The sequence below is a fragment of the Chiloscyllium plagiosum genome, unplaced genomic scaffold (genome assembly GCF_037043375.1).
Source record: "Chiloscyllium plagiosum isolate Xiang-an unplaced genomic scaffold, Cpla_swu_hap1 HiC_scaffold_1, whole genome shotgun sequence".
NCBI lineage: Eukaryota > Metazoa > Chordata > Chondrichthyes > Orectolobiformes > Hemiscylliidae > Chiloscyllium > Chiloscyllium plagiosum.
The window spans coordinates 78,071,345-78,098,323 of NW_028270139.1; the positions used below are offsets into that span (position 1 = coordinate 78,071,345).

The 26,979-nt window shown below is 40.8% G+C and overlaps 1 protein-coding gene across 5 annotated transcripts in view; it reads left to right on the plus strand.

Annotated features, from left to right (window-relative positions):
• The window catches only part of LOC122549999 (putative tRNA methyltransferase 9B), a 115,525-nt gene that overhangs the window by 68,887 nt on the left and 19,659 nt on the right, over window positions 1–26,979 (plus strand). For 3 of the 5 annotated variants that reach the window (XM_087988356.1, XM_087988351.1, XM_087988359.1), the window contains one exon: window positions 7,645–7,705. The gene's annotated coding sequence lies outside the window, so the exon portion shown is untranslated. Of the gene's footprint in view, window positions 1–7,143; window positions 7,706–26,979 lie in introns of those variants that run through there. The other 2 variants (XM_087988365.1, XM_043690372.2) reach the window with 2 other exon arrangements.

Below are 26,979 nucleotides of genomic sequence, written 5' to 3' on the forward strand. Positions count from 1 at the left end.
TCCAATTCCTCCACCTTGTTTTCATTTAGCAACTATTTATTGTATGGTGATGGAAGTTTAGCTTGCGATTTTCCCTTGATTTGCTCTTATTGTCACAAGTAATTTGTATTCAATGTGTGACTCTATCTTTTTGTTAGTTCAACACTTTTTCCTGCGATCCAACATTGCTCCCCAACTATATTTAAACCTGTATCCAGTTAATAATCTCAGAAAGACATGTAATAGTATGAAATGTATTTGAAGAACAGTTTTTGTCCACAATGACTCCCATCCTTTGTAAATCATTTCACGGGGCTCTGTACAGTTGAATAGTTGTGAATAACTGCCTGCATTATACTTAGATAATATTTTTGATCGTTTGTGAATACATCTGATCACAAAATTGGTTGAGGATTAAAAACTGAGACATTTTTCCATTTCCTATTCCATTCAATGGTGCATTTGAACTTTTGGCCATGGAAATTATCAATTACATGTATTTAAATTTATATATCATTATGTTGTTCATGCGATTTTCCATAACTATACCAATCAACTCTTTGTTTCACCTGCTCATATCAATTAGATATGCTGAGTAGACTTGAAAATCTGTTTGAAGGTAACAGTCCTTAGATTGCAATATTGTTAGGTGTTGTGACCCCAGATGATCTTATTTCTGGATAAGTCAGATCCCAGAAATTAAACCCTGGCTTGTTAGATACTATTTTGACTGGTTTTAGTTTTAATGAAATAACCTCCCACTGAAACATAGGCACACAACATTTTAATGATGAAATTGAAATTCATTAACAAATGAAATGCAAATAAAATATAACAAACATCTACTTATAATACAAATTAAAAGATTTTCAACTGCACAGTAAAAATATCATCCTATTTATTACAAAACATTCCTTTATGAACTAAAAGAAAAACAATAGCATTTTGTGTGGAGTTTGCACATTCTCCCCGTGTCTGCGTGGGTTTCCTCCGGGTGCTCCGGTTTCCTCCTACAGTCCAAAGATGTGCAGGTCAGGTGAATTGACCATGCTAAATTGCCCGTAGTGTTACGTAAAGGAGTAAATGTAGGGGAATGGGTGGGTTGCGCTTCAGTGGGTCGGTGTGGACTTGTCGGGCCGAAGGGCCTGTTTCCACACTGTAAATAATCTAATCTAATCTAAAAAACATATTCCCAGTACACTAATTAAAATGCCATTTGTATAATACTCACACTAGAGCTGCTATATCTAATATCTTGTTTTAGACTGGAATTGTGGATAACATATTCCTGCAGTTGTCATACACCCAAGCTTTAATGTACTCAGCTTTAAGTAACCTCTTCAGGTTTTTATCCTAACACTTCTGGTCTGTGACTAGCACAAATTCCTCACTCTAAGATAACGTAATTTACCATATATCAATCCTGTCTCAGAAGCATGGGTCTGTATGACCATCCCACTCCAAGAATTTCATGGGACTACTCTGCTTAAGTAAAAGCTGATATTCAAAAGTTTCTCTCAGCTCTGGATATTTCCCTCAATCTTAAAAAAAAAAGTTTCAGAAATCTCTAACAAACCTTGAGGCCTCATTATTTGTGCTGCTGGGTCGCAGAACAATCTAAACTTAAACAAATGTCAATGAGTTCATGTAATGCACAAAACCCATTTACTCCAAATCTAGGCCTCTAAACTTGCTTTTTAAAAGAAATCACCACAGCTACAGAAATACTTACAAGTTAACTATTCAGTTAAAATATTCAGACTGAAGACTCACTATTAACTAACTCAAAGCACAGAAACCTAAACTTACAATAATTAATATAAAACAGTTTTCATCCCACAGTCAATTCTGAAGTTGCATTGTCTTCTTGCTGTTACTGAAGTCTTTGACTAAGTTTTGTGGCAATTGTGTGGGAATATCTCATTTATAATTCCTCAAGAAAAGGTATTTTATCAATCTTTGTAAACTATCAGTTGTTAATATTTTGCTTCAACGATTGCATCCCAATAAGCCCAACTGACTTCTTCATTTCATGTTATTTTGTCTTTCTGCTCTGCACTGATATTTCCTTCAATCAAGTTGTTGAATTCCTGTGCAGTTATCCTGTACTCTTTCCATAAATTAGGTAGAAAATTGGTAGAACCTCCAGAAATGTGTAAACAACTGCAAACAATACCGACAAAGGTGGGAGTGGGGGGACTGAACTGGTCATCATCTAGTTTTGTGGGAAGTCAGTTCATATTGACTATCACATTTACCTATATTATAGTGACCACACTTTGTGGTGTCTTATGAATATTAAAAATCTAAACAAAGCTCATTTTCTCTTTCAAAAGTTTCAACACATGAATATTAAGAAATTCTGTTTTATTGATTGTACAAAAGAATTCTGCAAGTCCATATCTCGTAAAAAAAAATTTATATACCTTTTTATGGATCCAAACATAGATTAGTTCTGATCTTTGATTCAATTCATTTATTTTTATTTTAAAGATGTCACAGCCCTGTTGTTACACATTGAACTCCTCACGATAATGATGATTTTTGGACCCAGTTTACAACTCCATGTACATTACCAACTCGAAACATGATAGTCTTTGACATTTACAATTCACCTATAAATAAAAGAGTAGAATTATAATACAAACTGTGGGAAAATTATTGCAATATCATTAATCCTGCTCCATTGTTGCGATAAAACATAAAGCTCATCAAAGCATATACATAGATGTTTTTTGGGGAGAGATTACAAATCCATTATATGAAAGTAGTACTCTGCTTTCCTGACAATTTGAAAGTTTGTGAATAAGAATCTAATTTGCATTTTATATTCAAGCATAAATGTTCTGTAGATTGCTAATCGCAGAGTTGGGAACCTATAAAAATCCATGATGAGACTGGAACATTGGAGAAAATTGAACAATTAGGGTCATAGAGATGTACAGCATGGAAACAGACCCTTCAGTCCAACTTGTCCTTGCTGATCAGATATCCTAACCTAATGTAGTCCCATTTGCCAGCACTTGGCCCATACCCTTTCTATTCATATACCCATCCAGATGCCTTTTAAATGTTGTAACTGTACCAGCCTCCACTATTTCCTCTGCCAGCTCATTCCATACACACACCACCTTCTCCATGAATATGTTGCCCCTTAGGTTCCTTTTAAATCTTTCTCCTCTAACCCTAACCTATGCCCTCTAATTCTGGACTCCACCACCCCAGGGAAAAGATCGTGCCTGTTTATACTATCCATGCCCCTCATGATTTTATAAATCTCTATAAGGTCACCCCTCAGCCTCCAACGCTCCAAGGAAAACAGCCCTAGCCTATCCAGCCTCGCCATATAGCTCAAATCCTCCAAACCTGGCAACATCCTTGTAAATCTTTTCTGAACCCTTTCAGGTTTCACAACATCCTTCCCACAGGAAGAAGACCAGAATTGCACACAGTATTCTAAACATGGCCTAATCAATGTCCTGTACAGCCGTAACATAACCTCTCAACACCTTTACTCAATGCACCGACCAATAAAGGAAAACATACCAAACGTCTTCACTGTCCTATCTAACCTATCTACTCCACTTTCAAGTGCACTGCACTCCAAGGTCTCTGTTCAGCAACACTCCCCAGGACCTTACCATTAAGTGCATAAGTCCTGCTCTGATTTGCCTTTCCAAAATGCAGGACCAGTTGAATGGAAAGGAAGTAGTTGGCAGAGTTTGTCACTAATCCAATGGATCATGCTGCAGGTATACTTAAAAGACTTTAGTTAGTTCACTGTAAGTTCGGAATTTTCAAAGTCCCCCATTATAGATGAATCTCACAATAAAACAATGCATTTTCAAACATACTTAAAAATTCATATGCAGAATGAAATGAAACTTTAAAATACTCTACAACTCTAGAATCATTTACAATGCCTTGTCTTCCTGCTCCTGCACCATTACATCTGGTGTCCCCTAAGAATTCCCGCTCTCCTATTTCTCATTTATATAATGCCCTTTGGTAACAGAATCGACACGTAGGAGTTAGGTGCAGATGTAGACCAACTGGCCCCTCAACCCTTCAATGTAAAAAAAATTCCAAAATCCCTAACAAACCTTTAGGCCCCATTATTTATGTTGAGGTGTCACAGAACAAATTAAACAAACGTCCATGAGTGGTGCACAAATCCCATTCATTCTAAAGCTAGGCCTCTTAAACTTGCCTTTTAAAAGACATCGTCATGGCTACAGAAATTATTGGAGTTAGCTATTCAGTTAAAATATTCAGACACATAGAAAACCCACCAGTAACTAACCCAAAACTCACAAACTATACCCTACGATAAGTTGTTGCTGATCTGGTTGTTATTTCAATTCCAATGTGCTGTCTGCCTGTCATGATCCCCAGCTTATTTGTCTCTCATAAATCTAACTCAGGTTTAAATAAATTCCATGATCCAACCACCGCTTTCTAAGGAAGAGAATCCTACAGACTGGCAAGTGTGAAAGAAAAAATCTCCTCATCTCCATCTTAAAAGGGAGACTCCTTATTCTCAAACTGTATCACTATGAAGATGCAGAAAATCATCTTCAAAGTACCTAGCTTATCAAATTCCCCATTGAACCTTCGTATTTCAATAAATTCACCTCTTGTTCTGATAAATTCCAACAGGCATAGCCCAAGTTGATATATGTTTTCAAGTCATTTCTTAACAGATCAATTTATCCAATTTTTCTAAGTACAGAAATTGTTTTTAAAATATGAAGGTATCCGCTGAAAAACATGAATATGAGGTTGTGATTCTGGGTAATTAGCTTATGAGGTGGATGGTCAACATTAATGTCAACTATCATCGGTCATTCATTTGAAAAGATAATGATGTGATTGTTACTGACTGAGCCAGAATGTATTGCCCGCCCCTAACTGCCCTTGAGAAGGTGGTGATCAGCTGCAGTCTTGGGGAATATAGGAGCAACCACAATGTTGTCAGGAAAGGAATTCCAGAATTTTGATTCAGCAACATTGGTGACTTAGTTCCAAGTCAGAATGGTTACAGCTCAGAGGGAAACTTGCAGGTGATAGTATTCCCATGTATCTGATGCCATTATACTTCTAGATGGTAATAGTCACGATTTTGTCACTGAAGGTGGCTTGGAGAGTAACTGTGGCACATCTTATAGATAGTGATTCTCAAGCAGAATCAGCAAGGTTTCATGAAGGGGAAATGATGCCAGACAAATTTACTAGAACTCTTTGAGTAGAGTAATAAGCAGTATAATATGAAAGGAAAGTAATGAACATAATACATTTCGGAAAGCATTTGATAAGGTAGCACATGTTAGGCTACTTAATACGTTAAGAGCTTATAGTATTGGAGGTAATACATTTGCATGGATAGAGGATTGGCTAACAAAAAGAAGACAGAGTTGGGATAAGGGAATTTCAGAATGACCACCTCATCAGAACTCTCCACGAATGCCATTGCCACAAGTCCATGCTGCTAGGTCTACTTAAGTCCATGCTACTGGGCTTACTTGAGTCCATGTTGCTGGGCCTACTTGGGTCTGTGCTGCCAGACCTACTCGGGTCCTTGCTGCTGGGCCTACTCGAGTCCATGCTAGTGGGCTTACTTGAGTCCATGTTGCTGGGCCTACTCGCTCCATGCAACTGGGCCTACTCAGGACCGTGCTGCTGGGCCTACCTGGGTCTGTGCTGCTGGACCTACTTGGGTCCATGCTGCTGGGCCTACCCAGGTCTGTGCTGCTGGGCCTACCCGGGTCTGTGCTGCTGGGCCTACCCGGATCCGTGCTGCTGGGCCTCCTCTGGTCCATGCTGCTGGGCCTACTCGGGTCCGTGCTACTTGGCCTATTCGAGTCCATGCTGCTGGGTGCTAGGATCCGTTCTGCTGGGCCTACCCTAGTCCATGCTGGTGGGCCTACTCAGTTCCATGCTGCTGGCCGCAATTGAGTCGGTGCTGCTGGGCCTGCTTGAATCAGTGCTGCTGGGCCTATTCGTGTCCATGCTGCTGGGCCTATTCATGTCCATGCTGCTGGGCTACTCAGGTCCACACTATTGGACTAACTCACCGCCATTGCCAACGGATGCTGTTGTCACCAGTGAGTTCTTCCTAAGAGGTAAACAAAATAAAAGAAAAAAAGTGAGAAAATAGAGAGAAAAATAAAAGGAACAAAAAGAAAAGCAGACAGAGTGGATGAGCCCTGGCTCAGAAGTCCTACTCCACTGCCATCTTACCAGAAGAGTTACTGGAGTCTGTGAAATTCTTCACCACAGAGGGCTGTTGAGGCTGGGTTTTTATATTCAAGGCTGAGTTAGATAGATTTTTAATTAATAAAAGAATCAAGAGTTTTGAGGGAAACTTCTGCTCCTATATCTTATGGTCTTTATTGGTCATAGAATTTCTTCCCTAATGGGCATTGAAAGTCTACATGGACTGCAGCGATTCAAAAACATCACTATCTTCACGAATGTAACTCAGGACAGGCAACAAATGTTGGCCAAACCAGTGACACATTCACGTCCCATGATTGAATAACAATAAAATTCAAGAAAAGTTGGGTATGACACTTAGGGCTAAAGGGATCAAAAAATATGGGGGGTAAAGTGGGAACAGGCTATTGAGTTGGATGATCAGCTATGATTATAATGAATAGTAGGGCAGGCTGAAAGGGCCAAATGACCTACTTCTCTGCTTCTATTTTCTATGTTTGTGTGATTATTTGCCTTAGCATTTCCTTTATTTGCTAATCAAAAGTGTTTAAAAATCACATAGTGAAGTCTGTTAGGATGTTTCACTATGTCCGAGGTACTATATAAATGCAAGATTTCATTGCTACTTAGCTATTTTGTGTTGCATAGTAATTATGAATTTGCACAAACAAAAGTAAATATTCCACTGAAGAAATACATGAATTGTGATTTCTCTTAATTTATACTTTTGACGAATATTAAAAGGTTGTGGAGTGCAACTTGCAAAATGTGTATAAACAGCTTATATAGCCTAGATGTTATTAGTGTTCTGTAGCCAGTTTCCTTTTTATACAATGTCATTCCGGAATTTTGAAACCTCATTGCCACTTTAAGAGGCACATAACAAATTATTTCCCTGACTTAGCACCAATGACGCTGGTTTTCTGGATACATTAGAAAAAAGAACTGTGCCGAGGGTTGGAAGCTACAGTGCTTTGCCTAAACTAAAGTTCCTCAAATCCAGAAATCATTCTGAACCAAAATGACTTTAATGATCAGTGTGATCAAGTTGGATTACCTTGAAAGTCTGTAGTGAATTTGCTTTCCCTCAACTGTGAGCCTTGTAGAAATGCCATGCACGCAAAAGCTAGGCTGCTTTGAATGGAAAATGTTTTCCCAGAAGACACTGAGGAAGCTGTCAGCATAGGGTTTTACTACATCACCTGAATTACAAAGCTTCAGTTGATGTGTGGGTCTATCTCCTTGCTGTGTGCTCCTAGCACTGAGACCTGCTTGAAATAAGGCTGCATGGAAGAGCCTGCTCTGCACTTCATGGCCTATTCAATACAAGCTAATGCAATAGATAAACAGTACTAAACTGGGTTATGCAGACTCTCTGGACCCTTTGTTGAAGCTGCTGTGAAAAAATGGAGAGCTTAGCTGATTCAATTTCTGCTCATTTCTATACAGGTCTCATGCGTCATGGCTTTACTAGGAATTGAAGAGACATCAGGGACAGCTTCACTAACAGGTAAAGAGGCTTTGTAATTGATTCAAATCAGGTTATTTTTGTCAGAACCCATCCTTTAATTTACAGCATTCAAACTGTGCTGCTCCTTTCAACACAACCGTTTCTTGTCACAGATTTTCACTTCATTTCAAGTGATGACATTGTCCTTTTACAAATAATAAACTTCTGATTCTTACTGTTTTTTTACACGGACTGAGGTCATGAAACTTAATATTTCTTTGTTAGTATGTGACACTGCATCTCTTAAAAGCTGCTGGCAAAATCATTGGAACAAACAATTTGTGCTATTCCTGTGCTGGGGACTACATATGTTCTATCTTCACACAAGTCAATTTTATTCAAGATACTTAAAAGGGCACTGATTCCATGAAGAAATGTTTAGTAATTATTCTGTTGTTTGCCAATGCAGTGTATAATAGGCTTTAATATATCACTTGTGTGCTGTAACTGTGGTATAAATGAGGTACCCCTGACTTTGTTCTTCTCCTTCCAGAAATAATAAAAGATTTGCTTTGCAATTCTTAATGTAGCAGCCTTTTTAGATTTGTGGATGCACAGTTTTGATTTCATGTTCATTTCATTGAAAAAAGAAAGGGGGGGCTTTTGCAAAAGTCCTTCTAATTTCATTTCAGTAAAAGATGTATTAGCAAGTTGGGTAGTGAGAAGGAAGATGCTGGAGTGTCTTTTTTGGAGAGATGTTAATCTTCTATTGAAAGATGTAAAATTTAAACAATTTGAGGTGTTTGCGGTTAATGTTAACTATGCGAATTATGAGGAGGATAGTCTGCAAAGGATCATAGTCTGCAAGGGATCATAGACTGACTGGTGGAATGGGTTGACCTGTGCAGATGAGATTTAACAATGAGGAGAAATAATATAAAATAAAGGGCACAATACTAAACCTAGGGTTGGAACCTGCACATATATGTGCACAAATCACTGAAGGTGGTAGGACAAGTTGAGAAACTGATTGCAAAAAATCTTGCTCTTTACAAAGACAGGCACAAACTTAAAAGCAATGACATTAAAGATGAACATTTAGAAAATGTTGGTTTAACCTCAACTACAGTATTATGTCTAATTCTGTTCACAATTCACATTAGGAGGAATGGAAAGGCTACAAAGCGAGAGCAGAGAAAAAAGACTTATGAGATTAGATCTATAAGGAAAAGATAGGTGAAGTTGGGGATTGAGTTTCTGAGTGAAGGGTGAGAAGAAATTTGAGAGATGTTCAAATTATGAGCGGTCTAGACAAATAGAGAGAAACAATTTGTCAAGCTGGTATGGCTAAGAACCAGAGGATCCCTATTTAAGGTAATTGGCAAAAGAACCAATGGCAACATGTGGGAAAGTATCTTTCGGCAACGAGTGGTCATGCACTGGAATACACTGCCTGAGAATGTGGTAGTGCATCAACTGAGATACTCAAGAGGGAATTGGATTAGAACCTGAACAGAAATAACTTATTATGTTATAGACCCCCTGATAGCTGATGGGAAATTCAGAAACAAAAAATTTCATTTTCTTTCCCCTCAAATTTGTAAAGAGATTTCAGATATCTGTAAGAATAATAGGGTGGTTATGGTAGGCGATTTTAACTTTCCAAACATAGACTAGGACTGGAGATGGAAATGTGTTGCTGGAAAAGCGCAGCAGGTCAGGCAGCATCTAGGGAACAGGAGAATCGACGTTTCGGGCATTAGCCCTTCTTCTAATGCCCGAAACATCGATTCTCCTGTTCCCTAGATGCTGCCTGACCTGCTGCGCTTTTCCAGCAACACATTTCCATCTCTGATCTCCAGCATCTGCAGACCTCACTTTCTCCTCATAGACTAGGACTGCCATGGTGTTAAGGGTTTAGATGAAGAGGAATTTATTAAGTGTGTACCAGGAATCAGTATGTGGATGTACCAATCAAGAAAGTGGAAAACTTAACCTCCTCTTGGGAAATAAGGCAGGGCAGGTGACTTGAGGTGTCAGTGGGGGAGCACTTTGGGGCCAGCGACCAACGTTCTATTAGTTTTAAAATAATGATGGAAAAGGATAGACCAGATCTAAAAGCTGAAGTTCTAAATTGGAGGAATATTAATTTTGACGGTATTAGGGAAGAACTTTAAAAACTGATTGGGTGCAGATGTTCGCAGGTAAAGGACGGCTGGAAAATGGGAAGCCTTCAGAAATGAGATAACATGAGTCCAGAGAAAGTATATTCCTGTGAGGGTGAAGGAAAAGGCTGGTAGGTGTAGGGAATGCTGGATGACAAGAGAAATTGAGGGTTTGGTTAAAAAAAAAGAAGAAAGCATGTCAGGTATAGACAGGACAGATCGGGTGAATCCTTAGAGTATAAAGGAAGTAGAAGTATATAACAGAAACAGTGACATTGAAAGCTGGGTTTTCTTCCAGGGCCTTGAGCAACAGTTATCTTGACAAAACTTTACTGGAGTCTTGTAAATTACTCCCTTGCTACTTGCTGTAGCAGGAAATTATCTCCTGCTTTTCCTTGCATCACGACAGTGAATATAATTCAAAGATATTTCATTGGCTGGAGAGCAGTTTTGATGTTGTGAATGATAGTATCTGAATGTTATTTCATTAGTAACTTTTGTACTCCTTTAGGACCAACGTCAGTGATGATCACTCTGTCTACAGTTTTGCAACTGGCACTTGTGCCAGTGAGTTAGAGAAAAATCAAATTACAAGTTATAAAAATGGTGGCTCTTCCCCTTCCTCTGTCAAAGAAAAATTGGAATCTGTCCCAGTGAGAGAGAACATGAGAGGATTTCTCCCCATTTTTCCATTGTGCTGACTCATGGAGTTATATTCTTCATGGTTATTGCTCATCATTGGTTAAATAGAGCACTCTTCAGGAGGCTGCATGTTGAATATCAGTGCAGGTCCTTTCATGGTGGAGTGGATGACCTTGGCTGTAACCAACATCTGCACTTGTAGATATTTTAATCAACCTGATCAGAGATGTTATTACACACTTCTGGAGCGGGTGGGATTTGAATCCAGGCCTCCTGGCACAGAGATAGGGACACTATCACTGCACCACTAGACTCTTTTCATTGGCACATGTACACTTTCCAGTAGATACCACCAGATGGAAAGCAGCAGGTTCTTTCGCTGATCATAGCAGTGCTATGAGAGACAGTGACATTGGAAGTATGCCACTAGGTTTATAATCTAAATACCCAGACAAACACTGAGGGCATGTGGATTTGAAGCCCACCAGGGAAGTTGGTGGGATTTAAATGCAATCAATAAATCTGGAATTGAAAGCTAGCCTCAGTAGTAGTGATGATGTCAAAACTTTCAGGTGATTCCTGTAATGTTCTTTGTCACTTTCAGGAAGGAAATCTCCTATCCTTCCTTGTCTGTCTTTAGTTAGAAATCACACAACACCAGGTTATAGTCCAACAGGTTTAATTGGAAGCACTAGCTTTCTGAGCACTGCTTGTGGAGTATAACACTGTAAGTTGCAGAATTTATAGCAAACGTTTACAGTGTGATGTAACTGAAATTATACATTGAAAAATACCTTGATTGTTTAAATCTTTCATCTGTTAGAATGACCATGTTAGTTTCACTTCTTTCATATGTAAATGGAAAAACTCTTTTTTAAAAAAGTTACATTCTCGAGTGAACTCAAGTGAAGTTTAACAATTGGTGTCAGCCCAGTCAATGTATTGGGTATTAGCACCCCTCTGTGCTGCTGACTGTGCCATAATGTTTAGACTGATTCAAATCTAAAAAATGAATTAACAGAATCTTACATCGATCCGTGCAGTTTTTGAGCAAAGTACAATGTAACTGTGCAAGTACAAATTCACCCCACAAATGTGTGTGTGTGTTGGGAGATTGGTGGATGTCTGAGTGTCTGTGAGGGAGTGTATGTGTGTGTGTATGCATATGTGTGTGTAGAGTACAATGGAGTCACCTGTAGTGTGACATGAACCAAGGTCCAGTTGAGGCCACCCCTATGGGTACCAAACTTAGCTATCTGTCTCTGCTCGGCCACTTTTTTCTGCTGCCTGTCCTGAAGTCCACCTTGGAGGATGGTCACCCAAAGGTCCGAGGTCGAGATTTGAATCAATCTAAACAGTATGGCACAGACAGCAATACAGAGGGGTGCTAATACCCAATACATTGACTGGGCTGATACCAATTGTTAAACTTCACTTGAGTTCACTTGAGAATGTAATGTTTTAAAAAAAGAGTTTTGCGATGAAAGAAGTGAAACTAATGTGGTCATTCTAACAGATGAGAGACTTAACAAACAATCAAGGTATTTTTCAACGTATAATTTCAGCTACATCACACTGTGAACTTTTGCTATAAATTCTGTGTCTTACAATCTTATACTCCACAACCACCTGATGAAGGGGCAGCGCTCCGAAAGCTGATGCTTCCAATTAAACCTGATTTGGAGATGCCGGTGTTGGACTGGGGTGTACAAAGTTAAAAATCACACAATATCAGGTTATAGTCCAACAGGTTTAATTGGAAGCACGCTAGCAGGTGGTTGTGGAGGACATAATTGTAAGGCACAGAATTTATAGCAAAGGTTATACATTGAAAAATATCTTGATTGTCTGTTGAGCCTTTCATCTGTTTGAATACCATGACAGTTTCACTTCTTTCATGTGTAAACCACAAAACCTTTTTTTAAAAGTTACATTCTCAGGTTAATTGTAACAATTAGTGTTAGCTAGACAATATGTTGAAGGTGTTAGCCCTCTGTGTTCTCTGTCTGTACCATAATATTTAGATTGATTCTAATCCGAAAAGTGAGATGACAGAGTCTTACATGAATCCATGCAGTTTTTGAGCAAAGTACAATGTATCTCTGCAAGTCCAAATTCACCCCACAAACGTGTATGTATATGTGTGTGTGTATATATGTGTGTGTATGTGAGTGTAGAGTGTCTTAAGTCTGTGAGGGGGTGCATGTGTGAGTGTGGGAGTGTGTGTGTGTGTCTGGGGTGGGGAGTTTGTGTGTGTCTGTGAGAGAGAGTGTATATGTGTGTGTGAGTGTAGAATGGTCTAAGTCTCTGAGAGGGTGCATGTGTGAGTGTGGGAGTGTGTGTCTGTAAGAGTGTGTGTGAGTGTCTGTATGTGTGTCTGTCCGTGTATATGTCTGTGTATAGGAGTGCCTGTGTGTGTATATAGGAGTGTCTGTGTGTGTGTATAGTGCAATGGTGGTCATCTGTAGTGTGACATGAACCCAAGGTCCTGGTTGAGGCCCTCCCTATGGGTACCGAACTTAGCTATCAGCCTCTGCCCGGCCACTTTCCTCTGCTGCCTGTCCCGAAGTCCGCCTTGGAGGATGGTCACCTGAAGCTCTGTGGTCGAATGTCCTGGACAATTGAAGTGTTCCCCAACTGGGAGGGAACACTTCTGTCTGTTGATTGTTGTGCGGTGCCCATTCATCCGTTGTCGTAGCCTTTGCTCAGTTTCCCCAAGGTATCATGCCTCAGGGCATCTTTGCCTGCAACGTATAAGATAGACAATGTTGGCTGAGTCACATAAATACCTGCCACATACATGGTGGGAGGTGTCCCTACATGTAATGGTAGTATCTATGTCCACACTCTGACACGTCTTGTAGTGCCTACCATGACAGGGTCGTATGGAGTTGTTCTGAAAGCCGGGCAGCTTGCTACAAACAATGATCTGTTTGAGGTCTGGCAGTTGTTTAAAGGCAAGCGTTGGAGGTGTGGAGAAAGTCTTGGTGAGGTGCTTATCCTCATTGATAATGTGTTGCAGGTCACGAAGAACATGGCGTAGTTTTTCGGTTCCTGTGAAGTACTGGACAATGAAGGGTACCCTGTCGGTTGCAGCACGTGTCTGTCTCCTGAGGAAGTCATTATGGTTCCTTGCTGTGGCATGTCGGAACTGACGGTCGATGAGTTAGGCATGGTACCCCGTTCTTATAAGGGCATTCCTGAGTACTTCCAGGTGCCCGTCACGTTCCTCCTCATCTGAACAAATCCGGTGTATGCGTAGGGCTTGTCCATAGGGGATGGCTGTTTTAATATGTTTTGGGTGGAAGCTGGAGAAGTGTAGCATTGTGAGGTTGTCTGTGGGTTTGTGGTAGAGTGAGGTGCTGAGGTGTCCGTCCTTGATGGAGATGCATGTGTCCAAGAATGAGACAGATATTCGAGAGTAGTCCATGGTGAGCCTGATGGTGGGATGAAGCTTGTTGATATCACTGTGTAGTTTTATCAGTGACTCCTCGCCATGGGTCCAGAGGAAGAAAATGTTGTCAATGTACCTGGTGTATAGTGTTGGTTGGAAATCCTGCATAGAGAAGAAGTCTTGTTCAAACCTGTGCATGAAGATGTTGGCATATTGGGGTGCAAATTTGGTCCCCATGGCTGTTCCATGTGTCTGGATGAAGAACTGGTTGTCAAAGGTGAAGACGTTGTGATCGAGGATAAAGTGGATGAGTTGTAGCACAGTGTTTGGAGATTGGCAGTTATTGGTGTTGAGTACTGAGGCTGTTGCTGCGATGCTGTCATTGTGGGGGATGCTGGTGTAGAGTACTGAAACATCCATTGTGATGAGGAATTGTCCCTGGTTCGACTGGTCCATGGGTGCTGAGTTTCTGTAAGAAATCCATAGTGTCATGACAGAAGCTGGGGATACCCTGTACCAGGGGTTTCAAGATGCCTTCAACATCGCCGGAGAGGTTGTCACACAGGATCCCATTGCCTAATATGATGGGACGTCCTGGTGTGTTGGCTTTGTGTATCTTTGGAAGGCAGTAGAAGTTGCCTACGTGAGAAGTACATGAGATGAGGGCATGTAGGGAACTCTAAGGGACTGGATCCAAAGTCCTGATCAATGTGTTTAATTCATGGGTGTGTTCTTTGGTCGGATCAGCTGGTAGTTGCCTGTAGTGTTCCTGGTTGTTCAGTTGTCGGTACACTTTCTTGCAGTAATCTGTTCTATTCTGAATGACAACGGCTCCTCCTTTATCTGCTGGTTTGATGACAATGTTGTGATTGGTTTTGTGAGCCTGGATGGCATTGCGTTGTGAACGGGTGATGTTTTGCTCTACCTTGTGGTATGGCTGATGAATCTGGCATTTATATATTTCCTGACGGTTTGAGCATACATGTCAAGCCCAGGGCAGTGGCACTCCGGTGGGGTCCAAGTTGACACCTTCTTTGGTCGCTCCTCTACAGATCCCTGTGATGACTGTTTCGGTTCATCAGTGGGCTCATTTAAACCTGTTGAACTATAACCTGGTGTTGTGTGATTTTTAACTTTGTACACCCCAGTCCAACTCAGCAGGTCTAGTCCCAAGAAGGGATCTCCGTATCATGGTCTGTCCGTAGCTGACTCTCGACCCACAGCAATGTGGTTTGTTCTTAAGTGTCCAAAGACACATGCAAACTGTGCTCGGTTATTAAAAGCAAATGCTTTTATTGTAAACAAGAGAGGTCACTTTCAGAAATGTAGTAGAATTCATAGTAGAATTCAGTCACAAAAAAGCAGAACACTAAAGAACTACACAGAGAAACAGGTAAACAAGACAGGACAATCTGCAGTAGAAGACAAACTGAAAGTTTTCCTTAGGAAATTCAGTGACCAACCATTTTGACAGCCTGACGTTTGTGCCAATGAGCATCTCATTTCAAGTTAGAGATTGATTCATAGAGATCTATAGTTCAGAAAAGCCCTTCAGGCCATCACTCCTCTTTGGTCAAAAACAATCATCTAACTCTTCATAACAGATCGGGTGGAGAACAAAATTACAACAACAGTAGTTGAGGATGTGGTATATACAACTCTCTGCTAAAAAGTGCTAGGCACTGTGTAAATATTCAAGATACTCCAAAGATAAAAGTAGCTGCTCTATCAGGGATAATATTCTTGTGAAATATGTGCAGGAGATTAAAAATCTTCTAGATCAGAAAAGAACTCAGACCTCAGACATGTCAGGAAGATACTCTGAGACAATTATCTTCTATCCAAGAAAATACTATCCTTCCAAAAAAAACCCAAGGAACTGCGAATGCTGGAAATCAGAACCAAAAGCAGAAATAGCTGGAAAAACTCAGCAAGACTGGCTGCAGTGGAGAGGAAGCAGAGATAATGTTTTGGCTCCAGTAACCCTTCTTGGGACCAGACCTGCTGAGTTTGCCCAGCTATTTCTGTTTTTGTTTCTACTACCCTTCAAAGTTTGGGAAAAATATGTTCAGAGAAAATACTGAAACCTCCAGATCATCTGAATCTGTAGAGTAAAAGACTCAGGTTGCGATGTGGTAGTGGTAAATGTCTTCACGTAAACAAATGTGTTGCAATAATTGTTATCTGAAAAGACGTTTGGGGGTCGTTTAAGCATTGGTCTCATGAAGTTAATACATAATTGAATGAAACAAGCAGAACTCACTTTAATGATGTTATGAGGACTTGGTTAGAGAGTAAAGTAGATTCTTGTCAGAGACAGTCAAAAGTGACTTGGTGGCTCAATGGTTAGCACTGCTGCCGCACAATCCCAGGGACCCAGCTTTGATTCCAGTCTTGGGAAACTGTCTTATGGAATTTGCACATTCTCCCTGTGTCTGTGTGGGTTTCCTCCAGGTTCTCTGGTTTTGTCCCACAGTCTAAAGATGTACAAGTTAGGTGGATTGGCCATGCTAAATTGCCAGTTGTGTCGACAGAGGTGTGTAGGCTAGCTTGTTTAGACATGGTAAATATGGGATCAGAGGGCTGGGATTAGGCCTGGTGGGGTGCTCTTAAGAGACTCAGTGGAGAGTTGATGTGCTGAATGGCCTCTTTCTGCACTCCAGGGAATCTATGATAAGGCAAGGTCACTTTGCAGTCACATACAGCATAAAACTATTATAACCAGTAAATAGTTGCAGTGATGCCATAAAGTATAATTTGTTTACATGTCTTTTCTCCTAAGGCCAGAAGGTCATTTTCCTTCATTGTATGCCATACCACGTGAGCCCCTAATGCATCTCCCACACTGAGAAGGTGGTAGAACACACAATTTACTCAATTGAGCAATACTGATACAGCATGTTCTTCCAGTGAGTCTAATGTTTGGTTCTCGGTTTTGCTTTTATTTGTCGCTCTGAAGTAATCCTTGCATTAAACACTTAAGATTCCATTGCATTCCATTTCCTGACTATAAAATCATGAAGGATACAGATAAGGTGAGTGGCAGATAAGGTGAATCCTAGGGTGGGGGATTTCAAGGAAATCACAGTTACGTTCCATTCCAAATTCACTATCACACTTGGATCACTGGATAATGATGAGAAGAAGGAACCTTAGCTGATTTCCATCCTTAAGCTAGGGCATGAATGTTTCTAATCTTGCTGGGTGCGCAAGAGGAGAAAGATTTTTTAAAAAACACGAGGGGCAATTTTTTTTGACACAGAGAGCGGTTCTTGTGTGGACTGGACTTCCAAGGGAAGTAGTGGATGCAGGTACAGTTCCAACATTTAAAAGATATATAGATAAGTACATGAATAAGAAATGTTTGGAGGGATATGGGCCATGCGCAGGCAGGTGGGACTAGTTTAGTTTGGGAATATGGTTGTCATGGACTGAAGGGACTGTTTCCATGCTGTACGACTCTATGACTGCCAGACACATGTTAAATGGTATGAACTGTACAAACATGAGGAGCCAGCAATGAAAACAGACATTCACATTAATTCCACGGCAGGAAATGTTTCATTCAGACCAAAGAGTAGATTTGTACTTGTGAGGAGATTAACCTTAGACTACAGCTGAAACAATTTATTGCTACATTTTCAGTTCACTTTCAATTTAATGAGGTAATTACACAGTTCACTAGGTTGTGTGTTTTCTCAGAAGCAAGTTATATATCTCAGCAGTGACATTGTTAAATTAATAGAGCAAGCTAGCTCAGGAGCTTAATAAATTGTTTTGGACAAAATATTTTTGCAAAGATTCTCATTTTGCATGACTCGATCTGGCTTATTTTAAAGTTGAACAAAGAAATTTATGAACAATTAAAAATATCCTCAAGCCATTCAGAGGTGTATTTTGGATGTTGTGTGCTTCAGATTTAGGTATGAAAAGCTGGCTACAGGAGTTCCCCAGGGTATTGTTGAAGTAAATACTCAACTTAATTTTGACAACTAGCAGCATCAAAGATTCCTTACCATGAAGTGATGGTGGCTGTCCTTGGTATCAACACACGATTTTATGAAGTGTGGCATCAGGGCGCTTTGGCGAAGCTGGATTCAATGGGGAATCAGGAAGAAAACTCTCCATTGGTTGGTATTATACCCAGCACAAAAAAAAAACTGGATCTGGAACCACATGCAGGCCAGACTAGGTAAGGACAGCAGTTTCCTTCCCTAAAGCACACTGATGAACCAGATGGGTTTTTCTTGAAAGTTGACAATAGTTACCATTAGACACTTAATTACAGATTTTGATTTTGTTCAAGTGCCACCATCTGTGATGGTGGGATTTGAAACCAGGTCCTCTGAAGGTGATACAGATTACTGGATTAATAGCCCAGTAATAATACAACCAGGCCATCATCTCCCCAGTTCTAACCGCTGTTCACTTTCTGTTAAATTGATGTGTTCTGATTAGATTGTGATGTTGGTGCATTCATTAACCACTTGTTTGAAGTTTGCAAGGCATGGCATGATGCCTCCACCTTGAAATGGAGATAGTTTGAATGGAGGTCGAGCTTCTGAATCCTGGCACCATATACATCCTAGACCCTCTCCTACCCCTCTAAAAGACCATTGGACTATACAACGTAAGAGCAGAAGTAGGCGATTCAATCTGTCAAGTCTGCTGCACCATTCACTGAGATCATGGCTGATAGTCCTCAACTCCAAGTTACTGATATTTTTTCCATAATCATTGATTTCTTTAATGATTAAAATCCTGTCTATTTCAACTGTGAATACATGTAATGACCAACTTTGACAGCTCTCTGCCATTTAAAAAAAAACACAGATTCATCACTGTCTGAGAGAACAAAGTTCTCCTTATTTTGTATTGGACTATTGCTTACTCTGAGATTATACTTTCTGTTCCTGGACTTTGCCACAAGGGAAAACAACATCTCCATATCTACCCTGCCAAGCACTCTAAGAGACATACATGTTTCAATAATGTCACCTATTATGCTCTAAACTCCGATGAGTAGAGGCTCAATTTACTCAACCTCTCTTCATAAGACTGTCCCTCTCTGCCTGGAATCAACCTAGTGAAGGACCTTCTTTGGCCTGCCTCTAATGCCTCAGATAAGGGGACAAAAATTCTTCAACGTATCCAAGGTCTGCCTTGGATAGCTGTAGCAAGAGTACCCTATTTTTCTCTTCTATTCCCTATGCAATAAAGTTAAACATTCCATTGTTTTTTCTACCTGCTCAACTTGGAGGCTAGCATTTTGTGATTTATGCATGAGGATACCAAAATCCCACTGTGTTGTAGCTTTCTGCAGTTTTTCTCCATTTAAAAAATATTCAGCTCTTCTATTCTTCCTGTCAAAGTTTATAATCTCATGTTTTCCTACATTATACTCCAACTGCCCAGTTTCTGCCCACTCACTAAAACTGTCCATATCCCTCTGCACGCTCTGTGCTATCCCCAGCAAGAACCTTCCCACCTATTTTTGAGTCATCCATAATCTTAGCTGTATTACTTGTCTTATATTTGCTAGCCAATCCATGCTCATCTACTACCCGCAACATCAAAGGCTCTTGTCTTTTTAAGGAGTCTTGTCTTGGGGGGGGGGGCAATAAAATCAATGTTCTTGCTTTTCAGTTTACTGTAGTTCTGCTATGTTTATCAATTTTGCTCACATGAGAAAAGCATCATTCATGCCAGACTATAAAGTAAGTCCATCGAGTCTCTGCCTGCTAGTTCTGATAAGCCTACCAATTCAATCCTTTTCTGATCCCATCCTGTCATTATGAGAACCAGTGGCTTGGTATTCCAACATCTGTTGTTACATACATTTGGGAGCAGGATTGCAAACCATGTGATGATCCTATCCAGTGTATGCTGCTTTACTCCCATTTCTGATCCATACTCCCTTGAAATTGTTCACTAAGATAATACAGTTGCTAACAATGTTAAAAAATGTGGTGTTGGAAAAGCACAGCAGGTTAGGCAGCATCCGAGGAGCAGGAAAATCAATGTTTTGGGCATGAGCCCTTCATCAGGAATGACATTTCTTACCTGCTGTACTTTTCCAGTGCCACACGTTTTGACTCTGATCTCCAGCATCCCGCAGTTCTCACTTTTTCCTAGTTCCTAACAATGTACAGCTATAAGTTGAGCCAGCTATGATGTGACAGGTGCAGAGCATTTATTTCCCAACAATGTGGCAGATGATACAAAGGTGGAGAGACAAAGTAGTATTGAGGAAGCAGGGAAATTGCAGAATAACTTAGACAGGCTAGAAGAGTGGGTAAAGACGTGGCAGATAGAATAAAATGTGGGAAAGTGTGAGGCTGTGCACCTTTGTGGGAAGTTTAGAGGCATAAACTATTTTCTAAATGAGGAAAGGCTTCAGAAATCTAAAGCACAAAGAAACTTAGAAATCCTAGTTCAGGATTTTCTTAAGGTAAAGATGCAATAAGCAGTTAGGAAGGTAAATGCAATATTAGCATTCATTTCAAGAGGGATAGAATACAAAAGCTGAAATATACTGCTGGGGCTGTATAGGTCTCTGGTCAGGAATATTTTGAGCAGCTTTGGGTCCCATATCTAAGGAAGGATGTGTTGGCATTGGATGGAGTCCAAGGGAGGTTTGCAAGAATGATCGCGGAGATAACTAGCTTGTCATATAAGGAATGGTTGAGGTCTCTGGGTCTGTACTCCATGGAGTTTAGAAGGATGAGGGGAATATGATTGAAGCTTACAGAATACTGAGAGGCTAGGATAAAGTGAATGTAGATGCTGATGTTTATGTTGAAATGAATGCTAACATTGCATTTGCTTTCCTAACTGCCAACTCAACTTAACCAGAAGACTTCCAAATCCCTTTGTGCCACAGATTTCTGAAGCCTTTTTCCATTTAGAAAATTTTCTAGACTTCTATTCTTCCTACCAAAGTGCATAGCAACATAATTGCCCACATTGTATTCCATCTGTCACTTCTTCACCCACTCTCCAAGTCTATTCACTAATAAGAGAGAGTAGGAGTTGAGGGCAGAAGTTTAGAGTGAAGGGACAACCCCTTTAGAATTTAGATGAGGGGCAATTTCTTTAGCCGGGGGTGGTTAATCTATGGAACTCATTGCCACAGAGGACTATGGAGGCAAAGTCATTGAATGCATATAAGACAGAGATAGAGAGAGAGAGAGAGAGATAAGTTCTTGACTGGTAAGGGGATCAAGGGTTACGGAGAGACGGCAGGTGTTGAGAAATGTATAAGCCATGATCAAATGGCAGAACAGACTTGATCAGCCAAATGGGCTAGTTCAACCCCATGTCGTCTTCCACCGTATCTACTCCCAGGAGGAGCAGTGCCACTCCAGGACATCCCAGATGGCATCTTACTTCAAGGACCGCAATTTCCACTCCCATGTATTCAACAATGCCTTCCAGTGCATCTCTTCCACTTCCTGCACCTCTGCCCTGGGACCTCATCCCTCCAACCGCAACAAAGATAGAACCCACCCCCCCCCCCCCCACCACCCCCCACCCCCCGCCCCCGGTCCTCACCTTCCACCCCAATAATCTCTGGATACAGCGCATTATCCTTCACCATTTCCGCCACCTACAATCAGACCCCACACCAGAGATATATTTCCCTCCCTACCCGCATTCCGCGGAGACCATTCCCTCCGTGACTCCCTTGTTAGGTCCACGCTCCCCATACCCTCCCCCCACCCATCCAGCCCCACCCTCCACACACGGCACCTTCCTTTGCCACCACAAGAGGTGTAAAACCTACACCCATACCTCCCCACCACCTCGGTCTAAGACCCCAAAGGATCCTTCCACATCCGGCAGAGATTTTCCTGAATGTCCAAACACCTCGTCTACTGTGTCCGTTGCTCTTGATGTGGTCTCCTCTACATTGGGGAGACAGGATGCCAATTGACGAATGTTTCAGGGAACATCTCTGGTGTACACACACACCAAACAACCCCACTGCCATGTGGCCAACCACTTCAACTACCCCTCCCACTCCGCCAAGGGCATGCAAGTCCTGGGCCGCTTCTACTGCCAAATCCTCGCCACCCGATGCCTGGACGAAGACCACTTCATCTTCTGCATTGGACCCTCCAACTACTTGGAATTAATGTTGATTTCACCAATTTCCTCATCTTCCCTCCCCCCGCCTCATCCCAGATCCAACCCTCTAACTCGACACCACCCTCTGAAGCTGCCCTATCTGTCTATCTTCCTTCCCATCTATTCGCTTCACCCTCAGTTCTGAGCTATCACCATCACCCTCCACCTGCATCAGACTATCACTTTTCTATTTATCTCTCAGCCCCCATACCTGCCTCCACATTCCTAATTAAGGGCTTATGCCTGAAACGTCGATTCTCCTGCTCTTCCACTGCTGCCTGACCTGATGTGCTTTTCCAGTGCCATATTTTTCAACACTGATGTCCAGCATCTGCAGCCGTCACTTTTCCCTATATCTTATGGTCTTATTAACATTCCTGTCTATTGCCTAAATTGTCTTCTTTTCTGTGTAATTCAGCCATGTACTTATGAATGAAACAGCTGTGTGAGGGATTTTGCATTTCTTTAGTTCTGTTTTGCAACAGCCATGACACTTACCCAAAATGTGTGTGACTGAAATTGTAAGTATTTGAAAAGCTGTCTACTTGATGCTTTAAAGGGTAAAATTTGCACTGATAAAAACAGACATTGAGTGTTGAATGTAAAGGTTACAACCCAGCACCATCTGATGTGGAACTGACGTAGAATAGCAGGTAAGCTGTAAGATCAGTTGCTATTTTAGGACTGTTTACATCCAAACAAACAAAGCTGCTGATGTCAGTGTGTGCATTTAGCTCAGTAAGGATATAAGAAGGCCTAAATTTCCCTGTAATTGGAAGTGTCTTTCAGCTCCAAGCTGTAATTAGGATTGAATATTTTATTTCAGCAGTGGAAATGCACATTTGACATTTTAATTTGAGAATGAAGTCATAAAACACAACGTTTCAACAGCTTTTACTATGTTCAACTCCTTGTCTGTTTGTACATTTGCCTGGTGGATTGTCTGCTAAATATCTCTTTCTGTTTCATATAATGATGGCAATGACAATTTATATTTGTAAGGCACCTTTAACACAATGAAACATCATAAAGTCCCACTGCTAAAGAAGCATTACACCAAGCCACTTAAAGAGATATTACGTCAGATGAAGAGAAACCTGGTAGGAGAGGCCAGATTTAGGGAGAGTAGAAGTGAGGCAGAGAAGTGTGTGAAGGAAATCACAGTTCCTGTGATCAAGGCAGCTGAGGTCTGGCCAGGGAGGTGCAGTAGTTAAAATCAGGCGTGCTCAAGAGACCAGAATAAATTGAGAGCAGATATATCAGAGGGTTTTAATGTTAGAGGAGATAACAGAAATAGGGAGAAGGATTTGTAAACAAGAGCGAGAATTTAAAAATTAAGTTGTTGCTTTAAATAAAGTTAACTATGCCTGTGACATTGTACTGTACTTATGTCAAATAATTTTCTCCAAGCCTTAATGATCCCATTATTGAGGAAATGTAAAGTCAATACATTATGGAAAATTCTAATGGAACAACCACTGTTCTTATTGATTGAGGAGTAATTGGCAGCCTTGGATTAGTTCAGAATTAGAAAACAATTTGGATCTATGTCGTTGTTTCTTATTTTCCATGTTGTGGGTGATATTTCATTTTTTGGTTCTAACATTATAGAGGATTGTATTTAAATAGTAACGTGATATGAGTCCAATGTTCTAAGGTTTATTATCTGCTCTGAAGATTGCTCCACTTAAATATGGGTTCAGAAACAATAGAAGAGATGATGAAACATGTTTTAAACAACAGATTGCTATGATCTGGAATGCACTATATGAAAGGATACAGAAAACAGATTCAATTGTAACTTTCATGGAAAATCAGATATATTTGCATTGCTTTGGGGAAAGACTAGGGGTTATTGGACTGATAGTTAGTAGTTCTCAAGAGCTCTCAGTGGCTGAGTGTCTTTTTCTGTGCTGCAATGTTCTATTCCATATAGTAGCTGAAAATGTGTTGCTGGAAAAGCGCAGCAGGTCAGGCAGCATCCAGGGAACAGGAGAATCGACGTTTCGGGCATAAGCCCTTCTTCAAGCTTATGCCCGAAACGTCGATTCTCCTGTTCCCTGGATGCTGCCTGACCTGCTGCGCTTTTCCAGCAACACATTTTCAGCTCTGATCTCCAGCATCTGCAGACCTCACTTTCTCCTATTCCATATAGTACCCTATGCCCTATAAAAGAAAAGATAGTTTCTAGATCCTGATCTACCTGACTTCGCAATCAAATGTGTACAATTTAAAAATTTGCATTTCTGGTTGCAGCTTCCAGGTGTTCTTTCAGGGGGGCTTATTTGACAATTTGTAGGCTTCTATTTTCAGGCAATAAGTATTGAGGCGACATCAAAAAACCCTCTTACTTGAATAAACCACCAGTTTCAGGTGTGTGTCCTCAACACTTCTTTTTTAGGCTGGAAAAACAGAGGGAAATGGCACATGGAGTTGAATTGTAGGAAGTGGCAAAAGTGTCTATTTAACTCGGATATAGCTATGGGAACTGGGCCGTGGAATACTCATGGGTGAAAGATTCTGAGACTTGAGAGTATTAAGTGAGATACTTGATGACCTTTCAGGATGTGCCAAAGCACTTTACAGACAATTACATTTGAAGGCAATTACATTGTGGCATTGTAGGAAATGCAACAGCCGACAGCAAGGCACTGCAAACATCAATGAGATAATAACCAGAAAAATCTGCTTCAGTGATATTGCTGCAGCACAAATATTGGCCAGCATACTGTGAAATTTCTGCTCTTCTTTTAAAGAGTGCTATGGCTTTTCTTTTTGTAGGTTCACCTGAGAGACTAGATTGGCCTCAGGCTAATGAGGGGAGATATGGGGTTGAATTTTACTAAAATTTGCCAAAGTGTCCATTTTGGGCAATTTCACTGAGGGCTTCTGTCTGTGAACTCAGCAGGTTATTGGATCCAATTCTTTGCTACTGACCTCATTATGTAAGCACCACACCTCTATGGTGCTGCTATTCACCATTACACACTCACCAGTGGCAGCAGAACTCATGCTGCCTGGCTCTTCTGGGATTTGTGATGCTGGCACCATATTTAAAACCTAACTGTCCACCAGGTCAAATGCTGTCAGCCAGAAATAGCACTTCATAGGCATAAGGCACAAATAGAAATGAAAAGCATCTAAGGCACATAACTCATTGGAAATAGAATCTCACATTCATAACTGTATTATTACTTGACATCTTACTTGATCTGATAGAGTGTCATGGTAACTGCAGCTACAAGAATGAAGCTCTAGAGATTACCTGTCCTTATTTCTGTCCCATGTTAAAGGAGTGCTATTCTTTTACTAGTGCCCAGTATGGCAAACCATCTTGTCAGTAGTGTTCAATATGGGAGCATGACTTATTGTAAAGTCTTCAAACTGTTGGAAATGTTAACTTTTATTGCAATACAGTAGGAGCAAAGAAAATGCAAACAACAAAATTTTGGATCTGAGAATAAACAGAGGCTGCTTACCTCTCAAACATCAGCAATTGTGCAGTGAATGAATGATAACCCCACTAACTGACATCTATTGAAACTGGCTGTCAATTCAGTCCTGTCTGGCTTGTTATATCTGATGATGCATAAATCTAACATGCTGAAGGTGATGTTCCTCTTGTTCCAAAGTCCTTATCTTCCTCCTCAGAGGACTGCTATTGCTCTCCCAGTTCTTTGGCACCCATCACATCCCCACATTGCCTACTCCAATTGTGCAGATTACAGTATGCTGGGATTATGCAGCACACTCTGTCTGAACTGTATAGCAGGGCCCGCTTGGGCCAATTTAGCAGGCCTATTGTCTTCTCCACTATGGACCTGTTGTAAGAGTGGGTTGCATTGTATCTACGCTCAGCCTCAGTCAGGGGGTTGTGTATTGAAGTCATCAGTCATGGTTGGGGAGGGTAGCCCTTGTCTTCCAGCAGCCACCCTTGTTAAATTTCTGTCTCTTGAAGCAGGAAGCAGGAACCTGAGAGTTGTCAAGAATACAGGAATCATGGCTATTTCAAGGGTACAGGTGCAGACCTTTATGATGTGGCATTGATGGAAGAAAGCTCTTTTCTGTTGATGAAGTCAGCTGTAACGATATGACACTCTCAATGCAATGTACAGCCTACTTAATGTGCAGTTATCATGAGTTGTAGCCGGGGACCCGAGCCTAATTCCTAATGCTGGAGCACTGACCCAGCATGAGGAAATGAGGTGAAACAGTGTGATCTGGCACAAATTGCATTGGGAAAAACATTGATACACTCATGGGTTGAAAGATTGAAAGATTCCACATAAATCACCAGCTTGGAAAATATCAGTCTGGTACAACTGTCACCTTGACAGCTCTGAGGTTGGATATTTCCTTACCTTTTCAGGTCACAACTGGGGCTGCTGGCATCTGCTGGAGTTGCTGCTGGTCTTGGGTTTGCTGGCATAATTGCTTCTCCTTATTTTCATTGTGTCTTCATTATACAACAGCTTCAGAACTGATAACCGCAGCTGTATTATACTGGATCCATCAATCATGGTCTTAATGAACCTGGGTGAGGACTATCAGAAACAGAGTGCATCCTTAGTAATGTAAGCAATCAGCATCCGTATCAAAAATAAATGATAGTTTGGCGTACTACAGTATTCAATGCAGTTGTACATGGAAAACTCCAACTCGTGGTCACCTGTACATAAACCTTAAACATAGTGCACATGATTTTGATGTATGCAGTACAAGCCTTGTCATACAAATAAAGGAAGAGATTTCAGAGTTACTGAAACCTGTCTACACTCCCCACCACACTATCCAAGAAAGGCAATATTACATATAAAAATGTTTACAGTTAAAGGTTAGAGGAAATCAGCTCAGTGTTCTTATGAGATCTTGGATTGTCTTTTTGAAATGTGGCTCACAAGTGACAATTTTAACATGACCTGTGATTATTTGTGTTTCACAGAGCTGACAATGATCAGTCTGTAATAACCAATGACGTAGCCATGGTTGCTTGTGGCCAGGCC